The sequence below is a fragment of the Pelodiscus sinensis genome, chromosome 3 (assembly GCF_049634645.1).
Source record: "Pelodiscus sinensis isolate JC-2024 chromosome 3, ASM4963464v1, whole genome shotgun sequence".
Classification (NCBI taxonomy): Eukaryota; Metazoa; Chordata; order Testudines; family Trionychidae; genus Pelodiscus; species Pelodiscus sinensis.
In genome coordinates, this window is record NC_134713.1 from 120,073,876 (window position 1) to 120,088,208 (window position 14,333).

Below are 14,333 nucleotides of genomic sequence, written 5' to 3' on the forward strand. Positions count from 1 at the left end.
GGAACCGGCCTTCGAGCGGAGCCTGTGCTCTCGGCCGTGCGGCCACCTGCCAGGGCCCGAGGCGGCGGCGGCCTGCCAGCCAAAGGGGGCCTCTCCGGCAGGCCCCTCAGTGGCCGTGTCGGGCCCTGGGTTTCTGTAGTGTAGTGGTTATCACGTTCGCTTCACACGCGAAAGGTCCCTGGTTCGAAACCAGGCAGAAACAGGCCTCCTTTTGCCGTGGGGCCTGGAAAAACGCAGGCTTGCACAAGTGGGCAGCTGCTCGCCGCCTGGGCGTGCGCTCGTGCCCTCTCGCTCGCTGCTCTGGGCCTACGGCAGCCTTTTGTCCGCCGTTCTCTTCGGTGCTGCTGGGAGAAAGAAGCCCGGGCGGGCAGCACCCTCGGTCCTGGCGCCGGCCCCCCCCCGCGCCTCACCTGGAGGCGTGGGCCAGTGGCGCAACGGATAACGCGCCTGACTACGGATCAGGAGATTGCAGGTTCGACTCCTGCCTGGCTTGTGGTGACGGCACCTTCCGGGATGCGGGTGCTTTTTTTTTTTCTTTCCCTTTCCCTTTCCCTTTCCTCCCCTTCTTTGTTCTCCTTCCCCCGGCGGCCAGGAAAAGCGCGTGCCCCACGGGGCCAAGAGGAACACTGGCCGCGGCTTTCAGCGCCGCTCCATTGCCGTGACCGGGCCTCCTCGCCCGCCAAACTTTTCGCCCGCCTGACCCCGATGTGATTTGAACACATAGCCTTCTGATCTGGAGTCAGACGCGCTGCCGTTGCGCCACGAGGCCAGCCGGCAGGCCCTGCAGCTCTTGGTGCTGCGAGGGCGGGCAGCGGGGCCGGGAAGGAGCCGCGGCGGAAAAAGAAGGGGCTGCATTGGCCGTGAATCGAACACGGGCCTCCCGCGTGGCGGGCGAGAATTCTACCACTGAACCACCAATGCCTTGCTGGGAGGAACCGGCCTTCGAGCGGAGCCTGTGCTCTCGGCCGTGCGGCCACCTGCCAGGGCCCGAGGCGGCGGCGGCCTGCCAGCCAAAGGGGGCCTCTCCGGCAGGCCCCTCAGTGGCCGTGTCGGGCCCTGGGTTTCTGTAGTGTAGTGGTTATCACGTTCGCTTCACACGCGAAAGGTCCCTGGTTCGAAACCAGGCAGAAACAGGCCTCCTTTTGCCGTGGGGCCTGGAAAAACGCAGGCTTGCACAAGTGGGCAGCTGCTCGCCGCCTGGGCGTGCGCTCGTGCCCTCTCGCTCGCTGCTCTGGGCCTACGGCAGCCTTTTGTCCGCCGTTCTCTTCGGTGCTGCTGGGAGAAAGAAGCCCGGGCGGGCAGCACCCTCGGTCCTGGCGCCGGCCCCCCCCCGCGCCTCACCTGGAGGCGTGGGCCAGTGGCGCAACGGATAACGCGCCTGACTACGGATCAGGAGATTGCAGGTTCGACTCCTGCCTGGCTTGTGGTGACGGCACCTTCCGGGATGCGGGTGCTTTTTTTTTTTCTTTCCCTTTCCCTTTCCCTTTCCTCCCCTTCTTTGTTCTCCTTCCCCCGGCGGCCAGGAAAAGCGCGTGCCCCACGGGGCCAAGAGGAACACTGGCCGCGGCTTTCAGCGCCGCTCCATTGCCGTGACCGGGCCTCCTCGCCCGCCAAACTTTTCGCCCGCCTGACCCCGATGTGATTTGAACACATAGCCTTCTGATCTGGAGTCAGACGCGCTGCCGTTGCGCCACGAGGCCAGCCGGCAGGCCCTGCAGCTCTTGGTGCTGCGAGGGCGGGCAGCGGGGCCGGGAAGGAGCCGCGGCGGAAAAAGAAGGGGCTGCATTGGCCGTGAATCGAACACGGGCCTCCCGCGTGGCGGGCGAGAATTCTACCACTGAACCACCAATGCCTTGCTGGGAGGAACCGGCCTTCGAGCGGAGCCTGTGCTCTCGGCCGTGCGGCCACCTGCCAGGGCCCGAGGCGGCGGCGGCCTGCCAGCCAAAGGGGGCCTCTCCGGCAGGCCCCTCAGTGGCCGTGTCGGGCCCTGGGTTTCTGTAGTGTAGTGGTTATCACGTTCGCTTCACACGCGAAAGGTCCCTGGTTCGAAACCAGGCAGAAACAGGCCTCCTTTTGCCGTGGGGCCTGGAAAAACGCAGGCTTGCACAAGTGGGCAGCTGCTCGCCGCCTGGGCGTGCGCTCGTGCCCTCTCGCTCGCTGCTCTGGGCCTACGGCAGCCTTTTGTCCGCCGTTCTCTTCGGTGCTGCTGGGAGAAAGAAGCCCGGGCGGGCAGCACCCTCGGTCCTGGCGCCGGCCCCCCCCCGCGCCTCACCTGGAGGCGTGGGCCAGTGGCGCAACGGATAACGCGCCTGACTACGGATCAGGAGATTGCAGGTTCGACTCCTGCCTGGCTTGTGGTGACGGCACCTTCCGGGATGCGGGTGCTTTTTTTTTTTCTTTCCCTTTCCCTTTCCCTTTCCTCCCCTTCTTTGTTCTCCTTCCCCCGGCGGCCAGGAAAAGCGCGTGCCCCACGGGGCCAAGAGGAACACTGGCCGCGGCTTTCAGCGCCGCTCCATTGCCGTGACCGGGCCTCCTCGCCCGCCAAACTTTTCGCCCGCCTGACCCCGATGTGATTTGAACACATAGCCTTCTGATCTGGAGTCAGACGCGCTGCCGTTGCGCCACGAGGCCAGCCGGCAGGCCCTGCAGCTCTTGGTGCTGCGAGGGCGGGCAGCGGGGCCGGGAAGGAGCCGCGGCGGAAAAAGAAGGGGCTGCATTGGCCGTGAATCGAACACGGGCCTCCCGCGTGGCGGGCGAGAATTCTACCACTGAACCACCAATGCCTTGTTGGGAGGAACCGGCCTTCGAGCGGAGCCTGTGCTCTCGGCCGTGCGGCCACCTGCCAGGGCCCGAGGCGGCGGCGGCCTGCCAGCCAAAGGGGGCCTCTCCGGCAGGCCCCTCAGTGGCCGTGTCGGGCCCTGGGTTTCTGTAGTGTAGTGGTTATCACGTTCGCTTCACACGCGAAAGGTCCCTGGTTCGAAACCAGGCAGAAACAGGCCTCCTTTTGCCGTGGGGCCTGGAAAAACGCAGGCTTGCACAAGTGGGCAGCTGCTCGCCGCCTGGGCGTGCGCTCGTGCCCTCTCGCTCGCTGCTCTGGGCCTACGGCAGCCTTTTGTCCGCCGTTCTCTTCGGTGCTGCTGGGAGAAAGAAGCCCGGGCGGGCAGCACCCTCGGTCCTGGCGCCGGCCCCCCCCCGCGCCTCACCTGGAGGCGTGGGCCAGTGGCGCAACGGATAACGCGCCTGACTACGGATCAGGAGATTGCAGGTTCGACTCCTGCCTGGCTTGTGGTGACGGCACCTTCCGGGATGCGGGTGCTTTTTTTTTTTCTTTCCCTTTCCCTTTCCCTTTCCTCCCCTTCTTTGTTCTCCTTCCCCCGGCGGCCAGGAAAAGCGCGTGCCCCACGGGGCCAAGAGGAACACTGGCCGCGGCTTTCAGCGCCGCTCCATTGCCGTGACCGGGCCTCCTCGCCCGCCAAACTTTTCGCCCGCCTGACCCCGATGTGATTTGAACACATAGCCTTCTGATCTGGAGTCAGACGCGCTGCCGTTGCGCCACGAGGCCAGCCGGCAGGCCCTGCAGCTCTTGGTGCTGCGAGGGCGGGCAGCGGGGCCGGGAAGGAGCCGCGGCGGAAAAAGAAGGGGCTGCATTGGCCGTGAATCGAACACGGGCCTCCCGCGTGGCGGGCGAGAATTCTACCACTGAACCACCAATGCCTTGCTGGGAGGAACCGGCCTTCGAGCGGAGCCTGTGCTCTCGGCCGTGCGGCCACCTGCCAGGGCCCGAGGCGGCGGCGGCCTGCCAGCCAAAGGGGGCCTCTCCGGCAGGCCCCTCAGTGGCCGTGTCGGGCCCTGGGTTTCTGTAGTGTAGTGGTTATCACGTTCGCTTCACACGCGAAAGGTCCCTGGTTCGAAACCAGGCAGAAACAGGCCTCCTTTTGCCGTGGGGCCTGGAAAAACGCAGGCTTGCACAAGTGGGCAGCTGCTCGCCGCCTGGGCGTGCGCTCGTGCCCTCTCGCTCGCTGCTCTGGGCCTACGGCAGCCTTTTGTCCGCCGTTCTCTTCGGTGCTGCTGGGAGAAAGAAGCCCGGGCGGGCAGCACCCTCGGTCCTGGCGCCGGCCCCCCCCCCGCGCCTCACCTGGAGGCGTGGGCCAGTGGCGCAACGGATAACGCGCCTGACTACGGATCAGGAGATTGCAGGTTCGACTCCTGCCTGGCTTGTGGTGACGGCACCTTCCGGGATGCGGGTGCTTTTTTTTTTTCTTTCCCTTTCCCTTTCCCTTTCCTCCCCTTCTTTGTTCTCCTTCCCCCGGCGGCCAGGAAAAGCGCGTGCCCCACGGGGCCAAGAGGAACACTGGCCGCGGCTTTCAGCGCCGCTCCATTGCCGTGACCGGGCCTCCTCGCCCGCCAAACTTTTCGCCCGCCTGACCCCGATGTGATTTGAACACATAGCCTTCTGATCTGGAGTCAGACGCGCTGCCGTTGCGCCACGAGGCCAGCCGGCAGGCCCTGCAGCTCTTGGTGCTGCGAGGGCGGGCAGCGGGGCCGGGAAGGAGCCGCGGCGGAAAAAGAAGGGGCTGCATTGGCCGTGAATCGAACACGGGCCTCCCGCGTGGCGGGCGAGAATTCTACCACTGAACCACCAATGCCTTGCTGGGAGGAACCGGCCTTCGAGCGGAGCCTGTGCTCTCGGCCGTGCGGCCACCTGCCAGGGCCCGAGGCGGCGGCGGCCTGCCAGCCAAAGGGGGCCTCTCCGGCAGGCCCCTCAGTGGCCGTGTCGGGCCCTGGGTTTCTGTAGTGTAGTGGTTATCACGTTCGCTTCACACGCGAAAGGTCCCTGGTTCGAAACCAGGCAGAAACAGGCCTCCTTTTGCCGTGGGGCCTGGAAAAATGCAGGCTTGCACAAGTGGGCAGCTGCTCGCCGCCTGGGCGTGCGCTCGTGCCCTCTCGCTCGCTGCTCTGGGCCTACGGCAGCCTTTTGTCCGCCGTTCTCTTCGGTGCTGCTGGGAGAAAGAAGCCCGGGCGGGCAGCACCCTCGGTCCTGGCGCCGGCCCCCCCCCGCGCCTCACCTGGAGGCGTGGGCCAGTGGCGCAACGGATAACGCGCCTGACTACGGATCAGGAGATTGCAGGTTCGACTCCTGCCTGGCTTGTGGTGACGGCACCTTCCGGGATGCGGGTGCTTTTTTTTTTTCTTTCCCTTTCCCTTTCCCTTTCCTCCCCTTCTTTGTTCTCCTTCCCCCGGTGGCCAGGAAAAGCGCGTGCCCCACGGGGCCAAGAGGAACACTGGCCGCGGCTTTCAGCGCCGCTCCATTGCCGTGACCGGGCCTCCTCGCCCGCCAAACTTTTCGCCCGCCTGACCCCGATGTGATTTGAACACATAGCCTTCTGATCTGGAGTCAGACGCGCTGCCGTTGCGCCACGAGGCCAGCCGGCAGGCCCTGCAGCTCTTGGTGCTGCGAGGGCGGGCAGCGGGGCCGGGAAGGAGCCGCGGCGGAAAAAGAAGGGGCTGCATTGGCCGTGAATCGAACACGGGCCTCCCGCGTGGCGGGCGAGAATTCTACCACTGAACCACCAATGCCTTGCTGGGAGGAACCGGCCTTCGAGCGGAGCCTGTGCTCTCGGCCGTGCGGCCACCTGCCAGGGCCCGAGGCGGCGGCGGCCTGCCAGCCAAAGGGGGCCTCTCCGGCAGGCCCCTCAGTGGCCGTGTCGGGCCCTGGGTTTCTGTAGTGTAGTGGTTATCACGTTCGCTTCACACGCGAAAGGTCCCTGGTTCGAAACCAGGCAGAAACAGGCCTCCTTTTGCCGTGGGGCCTGGAAAAACGCAGGCTTGCACAAGTGGGCAGCTGCTCGCCGCCTGGGCGTGCGCTCGTGCCCTCTCGCTCGCTGCTCTGGGCCTACGGCAGCCTTTTGTCCGCCGTTCTCTTCGGTGCTGCTGGGAGAAAGAAGCCCGGGCGGGCAGCACCCTCGGTCCTGGCGCCGGCCCCCCCCCCGCGCCTCACCTGGAGGCGTGGGCCAGTGGCGCAACGGATAACGCGCCTGACTACGGATCAGGAGATTGCAGGTTCGACTCCTGCCTGGCTTGTGGTGACGGCACCTTCCGGGATGCGGGTGCTTTTTTTTTTTCTTTCCCTTTCCCTTTCCCTTTCCTCCCCTTCTTTGTTCTCCTTCCCCCGGCGGCCAGGAAAAGCGCGTGCCCCACGGGGCCAAGAGGAACACTGGCCGCGGCTTTCAGCGCCGCTCCATTGCCGTGACCGGGCCTCCTCGCCCGCCAAACTTTTCGCCCGCCTGACCCCGATGTGATTTGAACACATAGCCTTCTGATCTGGAGTCAGACGCGCTGCCGTTGCGCCACGAGGCCAGCCGGCAGGCCCTGCAGCTCTTGGTGCTGCGAGGGCGGGCAGCGGGGCCGGGAAGGAGCCGCGGCGGAAAAAGAAGGGGCTGCATTGGCCGTGAATCGAACACGGGCCTCCCGCGTGGCGGGCGAGAATTCTACCACTGAACCACCAATGCCTTGCTGGGAGGAACCGGCCTTCGAGCGGAGCCTGTGCTCTCGGCCGTGCGGCCACCTGCCAGGGCCCGAGGCGGCGGCGGCCTGCCAGCCAAAGGGGGCCTCTCCGGCAGGCCCCTCAGTGGCCGTGTCGGGCCCTGGGTTTCTGTAGTGTAGTGGTTATCACGTTCGCTTCACACGCGAAAGGTCCCTGGTTCGAAACCAGGCAGAAACAGGCCTCCTTTTGCCGTGGGGCCTGGAAAAACGCAGGCTTGCACAAGTGGGCAGCTGCTCGCCGCCTGGGCGTGCGCTCGTGCCCTCTCGCTCGCTGCTCTGGGCCTACGGCAGCCTTTTGTCCGCCGTTCTCTTCGGTGCTGCTGGGAGAAAGAAGCCCGGGCGGGCAGCACCCTCGGTCCTGGCGCCGGCCCCCCCCCGCGCCTCACCTGGAGGCGTGGGCCAGTGGCGCAACGGATAACGCGCCTGACTACGGATCAGGAGATTGCAGGTTCGACTCCTGCCTGGCTTGTGGTGACGGCACCTTCCGGGATGCGGGTGCTTTTTTTTTTTCTTTCCCTTTCCCTTTCCCTTTCCTCCCCTTCTTTGTTCTCCTTCCCCCGGCGGCCAGGAAAAGCGCGTGCCCCACGGGGCCAAGAGGAACACTGGCCGCGGCTTTCAGCGCCGCTCCATTGCCGTGACCGGGCCTCCTCGCCCGCCAAACTTTTCGCCCGCCTGACCCCGATGTGATTTGAACACATAGCCTTCTGATCTGGAGTCAGACGCGCTGCCGTTGCGCCACGAGGCCAGCCGGCAGGCCCTGCAGCTCTTGGTGCTGCGAGGGCGGGCAGCGGGGCCGGGAAGGAGCCGCGGCGGAAAAAGAAGGGGCTGCATTGGCCGTGAATCGAACACGGGCCTCCCGCGTGGCGGGCGAGAATTCTACCACTGAACCACCAATGCCTTGCTGGGAGGAACCGGCCTTCGAGCGGAGCCTGTGCTCTCGGCCGTGCGGCCACCTGCCAGGGCCCGAGGCGGCGGCGGCCTGCCAGCCAAAGGGGGCCTCTCCGGCAGGCCTCTCAGTGGCCGTGTCGGGCCCTGGGTTTCTGTAGTGTAGTGGTTATCACGTTCGCTTCACACGCGAAAGGTCCCTGGTTCGAAACCAGGCAGAAACAGGCCTCCTTTTGCCGTGGGGCCTGGAAAAACGCAGGCTTGCACAAGTGGGCAGCTGCTCGCCGCCTGGGCGTGCGCTCGTGCCCTCTCGCTCGCTGCTCTGGGCCTACGGCAGCCTTTTGTCCGCCGTTCTCTTCGGTGCTGCTGGGAGAAAGAAGCCCGGGCGGGCAGCACCCTCGGTCCTGGCGCCGGCCCCCCCCCGCGCCTCACCTGGAGGCGTGGGCCAGTGGCGCAACGGATAACGCGCCTGACTACGGATCAGGAGATTGCAGGTTCGACTCCTGCCTGGCTTGTGGTGACGGCACCTTCCGGGATGCGGGTGCTTTTTTTTTTTCTTTCCCTTTCCCTTTCCCTTTCCTCCCCTTCTTTGTTCTCCTTCCCCCGGCGGCCAGGAAAAGCGCGTGCCCCACGGGGCCAAGAGGAACACTGGCCGCGGCTTTCAGCGCCGCTCCATTGCCGTGACCGGGCCTCCTCGCCCGCCAAACTTTTCGCCCGCCTGACCCCGATGTGATTTGAACACATAGCCTTCTGATCTGGAGTCAGACGCGCTGCCGTTGCGCCACGAGGCCAGCCGGCAGGCCCTGCAGCTCTTGGTGCTGCGAGGGCGGGCAGCGGGGCCGGGAAGGAGCCGCGGCGGAAAAAGAAGGGGCTGCATTGGCCGTGAATCGAACACGGGCCTCCCGCGTGGCGGGCGAGAATTCTACCACTGAACCACCAATGCCTTGCTGGGAGGAACCGGCCTTCGAGCGGAGCCTGTGCTCTCGGCCGTGCGGCCACCTGCCAGGGCCCGAGGCGGCGGCGGCCTGCCAGCCAAAGGGGGCCTCTCCGGCAGGCCCCTCAGTGGCCGTGTCGGGCCCTGGGTTTCTGTAGTGTAGTGGTTATCACGTTCGCTTCACACGCGAAAGGTCCCTGGTTCGAAACCAGGCAGAAACAGGCCTCCTTTTGCCGTGGGGCCTGGAAAAACGCAGGCTTGCACAAGTGGGCAGCTGCTCGCCGCCTGGGCGTGCGCTCGTGCCCTCTCGCTCGCTGCTCTGGGCCTACGGCAGCCTTTTGTCCGCCGTTCTCTTCGGTGCTGCTGGGAGAAAGAAGCCCGGGCGGGCAGCACCCTCGGTCCTGGCGCCGGTCCCCCCCCGCGCCTCACCTGGAGGCGTGGGCCAGTGGCGCAACGGATAACGCGCCTGACTACGGATCAGGAGATTGCAGGTTCGACTCCTGCCTGGCTTGTGGTGACGGCACCTTCCGGGATGCGGGTGCTTTTTTTTTTTCTTTCCCTTTCCCTTTCCCTTTCCTCCCCTTCTTTGTTCTCCTTCCCCCGGCGGCCAGGAAAAGCGCGTGCCCCACGGGGCCAAGAGGAACACTGGCCGCGGCTTTCAGCGCCGCTCCATTGCCGTGACCGGGCCTCCTCGCCCGCCAAACTTTTCGCCCGCCTGACCCCGATGTGATTTGAACACATAGCCTTCTGATCTGGAGTCAGACGCGCTGCCGTTGCGCCACGAGGCCAGCCGGCAGGCCCTGCAGCTCTTGGTGCTGCGAGGGCGGGCAGCGGGGCCGGGAAGGAGCCGCGGCGGAAAAAGAAGGGGCTGCATTGGCCGTGAATCGAACACGGGCCTCCCGCGTGGCGGGCGAGAATTCTACCACTGAACCACCAATGCCTTGCTGGGAGGAACCGGCCTTCGAGCGGAGCCTGTGCTCTCGGCCGTGCGGCCACCTGCCAGGGCCCGAGGCGGCGGCGGCCTGCCAGCCAAAGGGGGCCTCTCCGGCAGGCCCCTCAGTGGCCGTGTCGGGCCCTGGGTTTCTGTAGTGTAGTGGTTATCACGTTCGCTTCACACGCGAAAGGTCCCTGGTTCGAAACCAGGCAGAAACAGGCCTCCTTTTGCCGTGGGGCCTGGAAAAACGCAGGCTTGCACAAGTGGGCAGCTGCTCGCCGCCTGGGCGTGCGCTCGTGCCCTCTCGCTCGCTGCTCTGGGCCTACGGCAGCCTTTTGTCCGCCGTTCTCTTCGGTGCTGCTGGGAGAAAGAAGCCCGGGCGGGCAGCACCCTCGGTCCTGGCGCCGGCCCCCCCCCGCGCCTCACCTGGAGGCGTGGGCCAGTGGCGCAACGGATAACGCGCCTGACTACGGATCAGGAGATTGCAGGTTCGACTCCTGCCTGGCTTGTGGTGACGGCACCTTCCGGGATGCGGGTGCTTTTTTTTTTTCTTTCCCTTTCCCTTTCCCTTTCCTCCCCTTCTTTGTTCTCCTTCCCCCGGCGGCCAGGAAAAGCGCGTGCCCCACGGGGCCAAGAGGAACACTGGCCGCGGCTTTCAGCGCCGCTCCATTGCCGTGACCGGGCCTCCTCGCCCGCCAAACTTTTCGCCCGCCTGACCCCGATGTGATTTGAACACATAGCCTTCTGATCTGGAGTCAGACGCGCTGCCGTTGCGCCACGAGGCCAGCCGGCAGGCCCTGCAGCTCTTGGTGCTGCGAGGGCGGGCAGCGGGGCCGGGAAGGAGCCGCGGCGGAAAAAGAAGGGGCTGCATTGGCCGTGAATCGAACACGGGCCTCCCGCGTGGCGGGCGAGAATTCTACCACTGAACCACCAATGCCTTGCTGGGAGGAACCGGCCTTCGAGCGGAGCCTGTGCTCTCGGCCGTGCGGCCACCTGCCAGGGCCCGAGGCGGCGGCGGCCTGCCAGCCAAAGGGGGCCTCTCCGGCAGGCCCCTCAGTGGCCGTGTCGGGCCCTGGGTTTCTGTAGTGTAGTGGTTATCACGTTCGCTTCACACGCGAAAGGTCCCTGGTTCGAAACCAGGCAGAAACAGGCCTCCTTTTGCCGTGGGGCCTGGAAAAACGCAGGCTTGCACAAGTGGGCAGCTGCTCGCCGCCTGGGCGTGCGCTCGTGCCCTCTCGCTCGCTGCTCTGGGCCTACGGCAGCCTTTTGTCCGCCGTTCTCTTCGGTGCTGCTGGGAGAAAGAAGCCCGGGCGGGCAGCACCCTCGGTCCTGGCGCCGGCCCCCCCCCGCACCTCACCTGGAGGCGTGGGCCAGTGGCGCAACGGATAACGCGCCTGACTACGGATCAGGAGATTGCAGGTTCGACTCCTGCCTGGCTTGTGGTGACGGCACCTTCCGGGATGCGGGTGCTTTTTTTTTTTCTTTCCCTTTCCCTTTCCCTTTCCTCCCCTTCTTTGTTCTCCTTCCCCCGGCGGCCAGGAAAAGCGCGTGCCCCACGGGGCCAAGAGGAACACTGGCCGCGGCTTTCAGCGCCGCTCCATTGCCGTGACCGGGCCTCCTCGCCCGCCAAACTTTTCGCCCGCCTGACCCCGATGTGATTTGAACACATAGCCTTCTGATCTGGAGTCAGACGCGCTGCCGTTGCGCCACGAGGCCAGCCGGCAGGCCCTGCAGCTCTTGGTGCTGCGAGGGCGGGCAGCGGGGCCGGGAAGGAGCCGCGGCAGAAAAAGAAGGGGCTGCATTGGCCGTGAATCGAACACGGGCCTCCCGCGTGGCGGGCGAGAATTCTACCACTGAACCACCAATGCCTTGCTGGGAGGAACCGGCCTTCGAGCGGAGCCTGTGCTCTCGGCCGTGCGGCCACCTGCCAGGGCCCGAGGCGGCGGCGGCCTGCCAGCCAAAGGGGGCCTCTCCGGCAGGCCCCTCAGTGGCCGTGTCGGGCCCTGGGTTTCTGTAGTGTAGTGGTTATCACGTTCGCTTCACACGCGAAAGGTCCCTGGTTCGAAACCAGGCAGAAACAGGCCTCCTTTTGCCGTGGGGCCTGGAAAAACGCAGGCTTGCACAAGTGGGCAGCTGCTCGCCGCCTGGGCGTGCGCTCGTGCCCTCTCGCTCGCTGCTCTGGGCCTACGGCAGCCTTTTGTCCGCCGTTCTCTTCGGTGCTGCTGGGAGAAAGAAGCCCGGGCGGGCAGCACCCTCGGTCCTGGCGCCGGCCCCCCCCCGCGCCTCACCTGGAGGCGTGGGCCAGTGGCGCAACGGATAACGCGCCTGACTACGGATCAGGAGATTGCAGGTTCGACTCCTGCCTGGCTTGTGGTGACGGCACCTTCCGGGATGCGGGTGCTTTTTTTTTTTCTTTCCCTTTCCCTTTCCCTTTCCTCCCCTTCTTTGTTCTCCTTCCCCCGGCGGCCAGGAAAAGCGCGTGCCCCACGGGGCCAAGAGGAACACTGGCCGCGGCTTTCAGCGCCGCTCCATTGCCGTGACCGGGCCTCCTCGCCCGCCAAACTTTTCGCCCGCCTGACCCCGATGTGATTTGAACACATAGCCTTCTGATCTGGAGTCAGACGCGCTGCCGTTGCGCCACGAGGCCAGCCGGCAGGCCCTGCAGCTCTTGGTGCTGCGAGGGCGGGCAGCGGGGCCGGGAAGGAGCCGCGGCGGAAAAAGAAGGGGCTGCATTGGCCGTGAATCGAACACGGGCCTCCCGCGTGGCGGGCGAGAATTCTACCACTGAACCACCAATGCCTTGCTGGGAGGAACCGGCCTTCGAGCGGAGCCTGTGCTCTCGGCCGTGCGGCCACCTGCCAGGGCCCGAGGCGGCGGCGGCCTGCCAGCCAAAGGGGGCCTCTCCGGCAGGCCCCTCAGTGGCCGTGTCGGGCCCTGGGTTTCTGTAGTGTAGTGGTTATCACGTTCGCTTCACACGCGAAAGGTCCCTGGTTCGAAACCAGGCAGAAACAGGCCTCCTTTTGCCGTGGGGCCTGGAAAAACGCAGGCTTGCACAAGTGGGCAGCTGCTCGCCGCCTGGGCGTGCGCTCGTGCCCTCTCGCTCGCTGCTCTGGGCCTACGGCAGCCTTTTGTCCGCCGTTCTCTTCGGTGCTGCTGGGAGAAAGAAGCCCGGGCGGGCAGCACCCTCGGTCCTGGCGCCGGCCCCCCCCCCGCACCTCACCTGGAGGCGTGGGCCAGTGGCGCAACGGATAACGCGCCTGACTACGGATCAGGAGATTGCAGGTTCGACTCCTGCCTGGCTTGTGGTGACGGCACCTTCCGGGATGCGGGTGCTTTTTTTTTTTCTTTCCCTTTCCCTTTCCCTTTCCTCCCCTTCTTTGTTCTCCTTCCCCCGGCGGCCAGGAAAAGCGCGTGCCCCACGGGGCCAAGAGGAACACTGGCCGCGGCTTTCAGCGCCGCTCCATTGCCGTGACCGGGCCTCCTCGCCCGCCAAACTTTTCGCCCGCCTGACCCCGATGTGATTTGAACACATAGCCTTCTGATCTGGAGTCAGACGCGCTGCCGTTGCGCCACGAGGCCAGCCGGCAGGCCCTGCAGCTCTTGGTGCTGCGAGGGCGGGCAGCGGGGCCGGGAAGGAGCCGCGGCAGAAAAAGAAGGGGCTGCATTGGCCGTGAATCGAACACGGGCCTCCCGCGTGGCGGGCGAGAATTCTACCACTGAACCACCAATGCCTTGCTGGGAGGAACCGGCCTTCGAGCGGAGCCTGTGCTCTCGGCCGTGCGGCCACCTGCCAGGGCCCGAGGCGGCGGCGGCCTGCCAGCCAAAGGGGGCCTCTCCGGCAGGCCCCTCAGTGGCCGTGTCGGGCCCTGGGTTTCTGTAGTGTAGTGGTTATCACGTTCGCTTCACACGCGAAAGGTCCCTGGTTTGAAACCAGGCAGAAAGAGGCCTCCTTTTGCCGTGGGGCCTGGAAAAACGCAGGCTTGCACAAGTGGGCAGCTGCTCGCCGCCTGGGCGTGCGCTCGTGCCCTCTCGCTCGCTGCTCTGGGCCTACGGCAGCCTTTTGTCCGCCGTTCTCTTCGGTGCTGCTGGGAGAAAGAAGCCCGGGCGGGCAGCACCCTCGGTCCTGGCGCCGGCCCCCCCCCGCGCCTCACCTGGAGGCGTGGGCCAGTGGCGCAACGGATAACGCGCCTGACTACGGATCAGGAGATTGCAGGTTCGACTCCTGCCTGGCTTGTGGTGACGGCACCTTCCGGGATGCGGGTGCTTTTTTTTTTTCTTTCCCTTTCCCTTTCCCTTTCCTCCCCTTCTTTGTTCTCCTTCCCCCGGCGGCCAGGAAAAGCGCGTGCCCCACGGGGCCAAGAGGAACACTGGCCGCGGCTTTCAGCGCCGCTCCATTGCCGTGACCGGGCCTCCTCGCCCGCCAAACTTTTCGCCCGCCTGACCCCGATGTGATTTGAACACATAGCCTTCTGATCTGGAGTCAGACGCGCTGCCGTTGCGCCACGAGGCCAGCCGGCAGGCCCTGCAGCTCTTGGTGCTGCGAGGGCGGGCAGCGGGGCCGGGAAGGAGCCGCGGCGGAAAAAGAAGGGGCTGCATTGGCCGTGAATCGAACACGGGCCTCCCGCGTGGCGGGCGAGAATTCTACCACTGAACCACCAATGCCTTGCTGGGAGGAACCGGCCTTCGAGCGGAGCCTGTGCTCTCGGCCGTGCGGCCACCTGCCAGGGCCCGAGGCGGCGGCGGCCTGCCAGCCAAAGGGGGCCTCTCCGGCAGGCCCCTCAGTGGCCGTGTCGGGCCCTGGGTTTCTGTAGTGTAGTGGTTATCACGTTTGCTTCACACGCGAAAGGTCCCTGGTTCGAAACCAGGCAGAAACAGGCCTCCTTTTGCCGTGGGGCCTGGAAAAACGCAGGCTTGCACAAGTGGGCAGCTGCTCGCCGCCTGGGCGTGCGCTCGTGCCCTCTCGCTCGCTGCTCTGGGCCTACGGCAGCCTTTTGTCCGCCGTTCTCTTCGGTGCTGCTGGGAGAAAGAAGCCCGGGC

The 14,333-nt window shown here is 65.9% G+C and overlaps 59 non-coding genes across 59 annotated transcripts; 29 read left to right on the forward strand and 30 right to left on the reverse strand.

Annotated features, from left to right (window-relative positions):
• The first annotated feature begins 129 nt into the window (after positions 1–129).
• Positions 130–202, forward strand: TRNAV-CAC (transfer RNA valine (anticodon CAC)). The gene has a single exon. It is a non-coding gene; the product is annotated as a tRNA-Val (tRNA).
• Positions 203–420: 218 nt separating this feature from the next.
• On the forward strand, positions 421–493 carry TRNAR-ACG (transfer RNA arginine (anticodon ACG)). Its single transcript has one exon. It is a non-coding gene; the product is annotated as a tRNA-Arg (tRNA).
• Positions 494–697: 204 nt separating this feature from the next.
• TRNAW-CCA (transfer RNA tryptophan (anticodon CCA)) lies at positions 698–769 on the reverse strand. Its single transcript has one exon. It is a non-coding gene; the product is annotated as a tRNA-Trp (tRNA).
• An 81-nt stretch (positions 770–850) lies between these two features.
• Positions 851–921, reverse strand: TRNAG-GCC (transfer RNA glycine (anticodon GCC)). Its single transcript has one exon. It is a non-coding gene; the product is annotated as a tRNA-Gly (tRNA).
• A 139-nt stretch (positions 922–1,060) lies between these two features.
• TRNAV-CAC (transfer RNA valine (anticodon CAC)) lies at positions 1,061–1,133 on the forward strand. The gene has a single exon. It is a non-coding gene; the product is annotated as a tRNA-Val (tRNA).
• Positions 1,134–1,351: 218 nt separating this feature from the next.
• On the forward strand, positions 1,352–1,424 carry TRNAR-ACG (transfer RNA arginine (anticodon ACG)). The gene has a single exon. It is a non-coding gene; the product is annotated as a tRNA-Arg (tRNA).
• A 204-nt stretch (positions 1,425–1,628) lies between these two features.
• On the reverse strand, positions 1,629–1,700 carry TRNAW-CCA (transfer RNA tryptophan (anticodon CCA)). The gene has a single exon. It is a non-coding gene; the product is annotated as a tRNA-Trp (tRNA).
• An 81-nt stretch (positions 1,701–1,781) lies between these two features.
• Positions 1,782–1,852, reverse strand: TRNAG-GCC (transfer RNA glycine (anticodon GCC)). The gene has a single exon. It is a non-coding gene; the product is annotated as a tRNA-Gly (tRNA).
• A 139-nt stretch (positions 1,853–1,991) lies between these two features.
• On the forward strand, positions 1,992–2,064 carry TRNAV-CAC (transfer RNA valine (anticodon CAC)). Its single transcript has one exon. It is a non-coding gene; the product is annotated as a tRNA-Val (tRNA).
• Positions 2,065–2,282: 218 nt separating this feature from the next.
• Positions 2,283–2,355, forward strand: TRNAR-ACG (transfer RNA arginine (anticodon ACG)). The gene has a single exon. It is a non-coding gene; the product is annotated as a tRNA-Arg (tRNA).
• A 204-nt stretch (positions 2,356–2,559) lies between these two features.
• On the reverse strand, positions 2,560–2,631 carry TRNAW-CCA (transfer RNA tryptophan (anticodon CCA)). Its single transcript has one exon. It is a non-coding gene; the product is annotated as a tRNA-Trp (tRNA).
• An 81-nt stretch (positions 2,632–2,712) lies between these two features.
• Positions 2,713–2,783, reverse strand: TRNAG-GCC (transfer RNA glycine (anticodon GCC)). Its single transcript has one exon. It is a non-coding gene; the product is annotated as a tRNA-Gly (tRNA).
• A 139-nt stretch (positions 2,784–2,922) lies between these two features.
• TRNAV-CAC (transfer RNA valine (anticodon CAC)) lies at positions 2,923–2,995 on the forward strand. Its single transcript has one exon. It is a non-coding gene; the product is annotated as a tRNA-Val (tRNA).
• A 218-nt stretch (positions 2,996–3,213) lies between these two features.
• On the forward strand, positions 3,214–3,286 carry TRNAR-ACG (transfer RNA arginine (anticodon ACG)). Its single transcript has one exon. It is a non-coding gene; the product is annotated as a tRNA-Arg (tRNA).
• Positions 3,287–3,490: 204 nt separating this feature from the next.
• Positions 3,491–3,562, reverse strand: TRNAW-CCA (transfer RNA tryptophan (anticodon CCA)). The gene has a single exon. It is a non-coding gene; the product is annotated as a tRNA-Trp (tRNA).
• Positions 3,563–3,643: 81 nt separating this feature from the next.
• Positions 3,644–3,714, reverse strand: TRNAG-GCC (transfer RNA glycine (anticodon GCC)). Its single transcript has one exon. It is a non-coding gene; the product is annotated as a tRNA-Gly (tRNA).
• Positions 3,715–3,853: 139 nt separating this feature from the next.
• Positions 3,854–3,926, forward strand: TRNAV-CAC (transfer RNA valine (anticodon CAC)). Its single transcript has one exon. It is a non-coding gene; the product is annotated as a tRNA-Val (tRNA).
• Positions 3,927–4,145: 219 nt separating this feature from the next.
• On the forward strand, positions 4,146–4,218 carry TRNAR-ACG (transfer RNA arginine (anticodon ACG)). The gene has a single exon. It is a non-coding gene; the product is annotated as a tRNA-Arg (tRNA).
• A 204-nt stretch (positions 4,219–4,422) lies between these two features.
• On the reverse strand, positions 4,423–4,494 carry TRNAW-CCA (transfer RNA tryptophan (anticodon CCA)). The gene has a single exon. It is a non-coding gene; the product is annotated as a tRNA-Trp (tRNA).
• Positions 4,495–4,575: 81 nt separating this feature from the next.
• Positions 4,576–4,646, reverse strand: TRNAG-GCC (transfer RNA glycine (anticodon GCC)). The gene has a single exon. It is a non-coding gene; the product is annotated as a tRNA-Gly (tRNA).
• A 139-nt stretch (positions 4,647–4,785) lies between these two features.
• On the forward strand, positions 4,786–4,858 carry TRNAV-CAC (transfer RNA valine (anticodon CAC)). The gene has a single exon. It is a non-coding gene; the product is annotated as a tRNA-Val (tRNA).
• Positions 4,859–5,076: 218 nt separating this feature from the next.
• TRNAR-ACG (transfer RNA arginine (anticodon ACG)) lies at positions 5,077–5,149 on the forward strand. Its single transcript has one exon. It is a non-coding gene; the product is annotated as a tRNA-Arg (tRNA).
• Positions 5,150–5,353: 204 nt separating this feature from the next.
• On the reverse strand, positions 5,354–5,425 carry TRNAW-CCA (transfer RNA tryptophan (anticodon CCA)). The gene has a single exon. It is a non-coding gene; the product is annotated as a tRNA-Trp (tRNA).
• Positions 5,426–5,506: 81 nt separating this feature from the next.
• TRNAG-GCC (transfer RNA glycine (anticodon GCC)) lies at positions 5,507–5,577 on the reverse strand. Its single transcript has one exon. It is a non-coding gene; the product is annotated as a tRNA-Gly (tRNA).
• A 139-nt stretch (positions 5,578–5,716) lies between these two features.
• TRNAV-CAC (transfer RNA valine (anticodon CAC)) lies at positions 5,717–5,789 on the forward strand. Its single transcript has one exon. It is a non-coding gene; the product is annotated as a tRNA-Val (tRNA).
• Positions 5,790–6,008: 219 nt separating this feature from the next.
• Positions 6,009–6,081, forward strand: TRNAR-ACG (transfer RNA arginine (anticodon ACG)). The gene has a single exon. It is a non-coding gene; the product is annotated as a tRNA-Arg (tRNA).
• A 204-nt stretch (positions 6,082–6,285) lies between these two features.
• Positions 6,286–6,357, reverse strand: TRNAW-CCA (transfer RNA tryptophan (anticodon CCA)). The gene has a single exon. It is a non-coding gene; the product is annotated as a tRNA-Trp (tRNA).
• An 81-nt stretch (positions 6,358–6,438) lies between these two features.
• On the reverse strand, positions 6,439–6,509 carry TRNAG-GCC (transfer RNA glycine (anticodon GCC)). Its single transcript has one exon. It is a non-coding gene; the product is annotated as a tRNA-Gly (tRNA).
• A 139-nt stretch (positions 6,510–6,648) lies between these two features.
• Positions 6,649–6,721, forward strand: TRNAV-CAC (transfer RNA valine (anticodon CAC)). The gene has a single exon. It is a non-coding gene; the product is annotated as a tRNA-Val (tRNA).
• A 218-nt stretch (positions 6,722–6,939) lies between these two features.
• On the forward strand, positions 6,940–7,012 carry TRNAR-ACG (transfer RNA arginine (anticodon ACG)). Its single transcript has one exon. It is a non-coding gene; the product is annotated as a tRNA-Arg (tRNA).
• A 204-nt stretch (positions 7,013–7,216) lies between these two features.
• On the reverse strand, positions 7,217–7,288 carry TRNAW-CCA (transfer RNA tryptophan (anticodon CCA)). Its single transcript has one exon. It is a non-coding gene; the product is annotated as a tRNA-Trp (tRNA).
• Positions 7,289–7,369: 81 nt separating this feature from the next.
• TRNAG-GCC (transfer RNA glycine (anticodon GCC)) lies at positions 7,370–7,440 on the reverse strand. The gene has a single exon. It is a non-coding gene; the product is annotated as a tRNA-Gly (tRNA).
• A 139-nt stretch (positions 7,441–7,579) lies between these two features.
• TRNAV-CAC (transfer RNA valine (anticodon CAC)) lies at positions 7,580–7,652 on the forward strand. Its single transcript has one exon. It is a non-coding gene; the product is annotated as a tRNA-Val (tRNA).
• A 218-nt stretch (positions 7,653–7,870) lies between these two features.
• On the forward strand, positions 7,871–7,943 carry TRNAR-ACG (transfer RNA arginine (anticodon ACG)). Its single transcript has one exon. It is a non-coding gene; the product is annotated as a tRNA-Arg (tRNA).
• A 204-nt stretch (positions 7,944–8,147) lies between these two features.
• On the reverse strand, positions 8,148–8,219 carry TRNAW-CCA (transfer RNA tryptophan (anticodon CCA)). Its single transcript has one exon. It is a non-coding gene; the product is annotated as a tRNA-Trp (tRNA).
• Positions 8,220–8,300: 81 nt separating this feature from the next.
• TRNAG-GCC (transfer RNA glycine (anticodon GCC)) lies at positions 8,301–8,371 on the reverse strand. Its single transcript has one exon. It is a non-coding gene; the product is annotated as a tRNA-Gly (tRNA).
• Positions 8,372–8,510: 139 nt separating this feature from the next.
• TRNAV-CAC (transfer RNA valine (anticodon CAC)) lies at positions 8,511–8,583 on the forward strand. Its single transcript has one exon. It is a non-coding gene; the product is annotated as a tRNA-Val (tRNA).
• Positions 8,584–8,801: 218 nt separating this feature from the next.
• On the forward strand, positions 8,802–8,874 carry TRNAR-ACG (transfer RNA arginine (anticodon ACG)). The gene has a single exon. It is a non-coding gene; the product is annotated as a tRNA-Arg (tRNA).
• A 204-nt stretch (positions 8,875–9,078) lies between these two features.
• On the reverse strand, positions 9,079–9,150 carry TRNAW-CCA (transfer RNA tryptophan (anticodon CCA)). The gene has a single exon. It is a non-coding gene; the product is annotated as a tRNA-Trp (tRNA).
• An 81-nt stretch (positions 9,151–9,231) lies between these two features.
• On the reverse strand, positions 9,232–9,302 carry TRNAG-GCC (transfer RNA glycine (anticodon GCC)). The gene has a single exon. It is a non-coding gene; the product is annotated as a tRNA-Gly (tRNA).
• Positions 9,303–9,441: 139 nt separating this feature from the next.
• TRNAV-CAC (transfer RNA valine (anticodon CAC)) lies at positions 9,442–9,514 on the forward strand. The gene has a single exon. It is a non-coding gene; the product is annotated as a tRNA-Val (tRNA).
• Positions 9,515–9,732: 218 nt separating this feature from the next.
• On the forward strand, positions 9,733–9,805 carry TRNAR-ACG (transfer RNA arginine (anticodon ACG)). The gene has a single exon. It is a non-coding gene; the product is annotated as a tRNA-Arg (tRNA).
• Positions 9,806–10,009: 204 nt separating this feature from the next.
• Positions 10,010–10,081, reverse strand: TRNAW-CCA (transfer RNA tryptophan (anticodon CCA)). The gene has a single exon. It is a non-coding gene; the product is annotated as a tRNA-Trp (tRNA).
• Positions 10,082–10,162: 81 nt separating this feature from the next.
• TRNAG-GCC (transfer RNA glycine (anticodon GCC)) lies at positions 10,163–10,233 on the reverse strand. Its single transcript has one exon. It is a non-coding gene; the product is annotated as a tRNA-Gly (tRNA).
• Positions 10,234–10,372: 139 nt separating this feature from the next.
• TRNAV-CAC (transfer RNA valine (anticodon CAC)) lies at positions 10,373–10,445 on the forward strand. The gene has a single exon. It is a non-coding gene; the product is annotated as a tRNA-Val (tRNA).
• Positions 10,446–10,663: 218 nt separating this feature from the next.
• TRNAR-ACG (transfer RNA arginine (anticodon ACG)) lies at positions 10,664–10,736 on the forward strand. Its single transcript has one exon. It is a non-coding gene; the product is annotated as a tRNA-Arg (tRNA).
• A 204-nt stretch (positions 10,737–10,940) lies between these two features.
• On the reverse strand, positions 10,941–11,012 carry TRNAW-CCA (transfer RNA tryptophan (anticodon CCA)). The gene has a single exon. It is a non-coding gene; the product is annotated as a tRNA-Trp (tRNA).
• An 81-nt stretch (positions 11,013–11,093) lies between these two features.
• TRNAG-GCC (transfer RNA glycine (anticodon GCC)) lies at positions 11,094–11,164 on the reverse strand. Its single transcript has one exon. It is a non-coding gene; the product is annotated as a tRNA-Gly (tRNA).
• Positions 11,165–11,303: 139 nt separating this feature from the next.
• On the forward strand, positions 11,304–11,376 carry TRNAV-CAC (transfer RNA valine (anticodon CAC)). Its single transcript has one exon. It is a non-coding gene; the product is annotated as a tRNA-Val (tRNA).
• Positions 11,377–11,594: 218 nt separating this feature from the next.
• Positions 11,595–11,667, forward strand: TRNAR-ACG (transfer RNA arginine (anticodon ACG)). The gene has a single exon. It is a non-coding gene; the product is annotated as a tRNA-Arg (tRNA).
• Positions 11,668–11,871: 204 nt separating this feature from the next.
• On the reverse strand, positions 11,872–11,943 carry TRNAW-CCA (transfer RNA tryptophan (anticodon CCA)). The gene has a single exon. It is a non-coding gene; the product is annotated as a tRNA-Trp (tRNA).
• An 81-nt stretch (positions 11,944–12,024) lies between these two features.
• TRNAG-GCC (transfer RNA glycine (anticodon GCC)) lies at positions 12,025–12,095 on the reverse strand. Its single transcript has one exon. It is a non-coding gene; the product is annotated as a tRNA-Gly (tRNA).
• Positions 12,096–12,234: 139 nt separating this feature from the next.
• TRNAV-CAC (transfer RNA valine (anticodon CAC)) lies at positions 12,235–12,307 on the forward strand. The gene has a single exon. It is a non-coding gene; the product is annotated as a tRNA-Val (tRNA).
• Positions 12,308–12,526: 219 nt separating this feature from the next.
• Positions 12,527–12,599, forward strand: TRNAR-ACG (transfer RNA arginine (anticodon ACG)). Its single transcript has one exon. It is a non-coding gene; the product is annotated as a tRNA-Arg (tRNA).
• Positions 12,600–12,803: 204 nt separating this feature from the next.
• On the reverse strand, positions 12,804–12,875 carry TRNAW-CCA (transfer RNA tryptophan (anticodon CCA)). The gene has a single exon. It is a non-coding gene; the product is annotated as a tRNA-Trp (tRNA).
• Positions 12,876–12,956: 81 nt separating this feature from the next.
• Positions 12,957–13,027, reverse strand: TRNAG-GCC (transfer RNA glycine (anticodon GCC)). The gene has a single exon. It is a non-coding gene; the product is annotated as a tRNA-Gly (tRNA).
• A 430-nt stretch (positions 13,028–13,457) lies between these two features.
• On the forward strand, positions 13,458–13,530 carry TRNAR-ACG (transfer RNA arginine (anticodon ACG)). The gene has a single exon. It is a non-coding gene; the product is annotated as a tRNA-Arg (tRNA).
• Positions 13,531–13,734: 204 nt separating this feature from the next.
• Positions 13,735–13,806, reverse strand: TRNAW-CCA (transfer RNA tryptophan (anticodon CCA)). The gene has a single exon. It is a non-coding gene; the product is annotated as a tRNA-Trp (tRNA).
• Positions 13,807–13,887: 81 nt separating this feature from the next.
• On the reverse strand, positions 13,888–13,958 carry TRNAG-GCC (transfer RNA glycine (anticodon GCC)). Its single transcript has one exon. It is a non-coding gene; the product is annotated as a tRNA-Gly (tRNA).
• Between the last annotated feature and the right edge of the window lie 375 nt (positions 13,959–14,333).